The 303-nt window shown below is 33.0% G+C and overlaps 1 protein-coding gene across 2 annotated transcripts in view; it reads right to left on the reverse strand.

The window, feature by feature from the left end:
* The window catches only part of gmppb (GDP-mannose pyrophosphorylase B), a 23,370-nt gene that overhangs the window by 19,611 nt on the left and 3,456 nt on the right, over positions 1-303 (reverse strand). The gene's annotated exons all lie outside the window — the stretch shown is intronic.

The raw sequence follows: 303 nt of genomic DNA on the forward strand, positions 1-303 counted from the left end.
ACTTTTATAAAGAATATCTCTTTGGATTTGAGACTTTAGTCTTTGCAACTTTACAGATCTTCTTTATGCACAAAGAGCTTTTAACACTCCAAAGTAGTGTTGTCACGGTACCAAAATTTCAGTATTCGGTACCAATACCAGTGAAAATCCACGGTTCTCGGCACCAATTTCGGTACCAAAGCAAAACACAAAAACGTGCTAATTAAAAATTTTGACTACTTTCATTTTATCCAAAATGTGTACATATTTAATTTTAAAGGGCTTTTGAAAACCTAGAGCTATTCAGCCAAGAATAACAACTAA

Source organism: Sinocyclocheilus rhinocerous, unplaced genomic scaffold (genome assembly GCF_001515625.1).
Source record: "Sinocyclocheilus rhinocerous isolate Xijiao unplaced genomic scaffold, SAMN03320098_v1.1 scaffold3797, whole genome shotgun sequence".
Classification (NCBI taxonomy): Eukaryota; Metazoa; Chordata; class Actinopteri; order Cypriniformes; family Cyprinidae; genus Sinocyclocheilus; species Sinocyclocheilus rhinocerous.